Here is a 1,196-nt window from a genome sequence, read left to right as displayed (position 1 = left end):
GTGTATCACATTTATTTGTGAATATTGAACCAGACTGCAGCCCCAGAATAAATCCCACTTGATCATGGTGAATAATTCTTTTACTGTACTGTTGAATTTGACTTGCTAGTATCTTATTGAGAATTTTTGCATCCATGTTCATCAGGGATACTGGCCTGTAATTCCTCTTTATTGTGGGTCTTTGTCTGGTTTTGGAATCAAAGTAATACTGGTTTCATAGAAGGATTTTGCAAGTTTTCCTTCCATTTGTATTTTTTGGAGCAATTTGAGAATAATAGGTATTAACTCTTTTATCCCTGGTAAGCCATCTGGCCCTGGACTTTTGTTTGTTGGGAGATTTTTTTTTTTTTATTAAAAAAAAAATTTTTTTTAACATTTATTTATTTTTGAGACAGAGAGAGACAGAGCATGAACGGGGGAGGGTCAGAGAGAGGGAGACACAGAATCTGAAACAGGTTCCAGGCTCGGAGCTGTCAGCACAGAGCCCGACGCGGGGCTCGAACCCACAGACCGCGAGATCATGACCTGAGCTGAAGTCGGCCGCTCAACCGACTGAGCCACCCAGGCGCCCCGGGAGATTTTTGATTATTGATTCAATTTATTTGCTGGTTATGGGTCTGTTCACATTTCCTATTTCTTCCTGTTTCAGTTTTGGTAATTTGTATCCTTCTATGAATTTATTTCTTCCAGATTGCCCAATTTGTTGGCATACAGTTTTTCATAATATTCTTATAATTCTTTGTATTTCTTTGGTGTTGGTTGTTATTTCTCCTCTTTCATTCGTGATTTTATTTATTTAGCTCCTTTCTCTTTTCTTTTTGGTAAGTCTGGCTGGAGGGTTACCAATTTTATTAATTCTTTCAGAGAACTGACTCTTAGTTTTGTTGATCCATTCTACTGGTTTTTTTGTTTCTATATTGTTTATTCTCTAATCTTTATTTTTTCCCTTCTTCTGGATTTCAGATTTATTTGCTGTTTCTTTTCTAGCTCCTTAAGGTGTAAAGTTAAGTTGTGTATTTCAGACTTATCTTCTTGAGGTAGGCCTATGTGGCAATATACTTCCTTTGCTGCATCCCAAAGGTTTGTACTGTCGTGTTTTTATTTTCATTTCCTTCCATTGTACTTTTAAAATTTTTCTTTAATTTCCTGGTTGACCCATTCATTCTTTTTTTTTTTTTTAATGTTTATTTTGAGAG

This window comes from Neofelis nebulosa, chromosome 4 (genome assembly GCF_028018385.1).
Source record: "Neofelis nebulosa isolate mNeoNeb1 chromosome 4, mNeoNeb1.pri, whole genome shotgun sequence".
Classification (NCBI taxonomy): domain Eukaryota; kingdom Metazoa; phylum Chordata; class Mammalia; order Carnivora; family Felidae; genus Neofelis; species Neofelis nebulosa.
Note: the sequence above shows the minus strand (reverse complement) of the source record.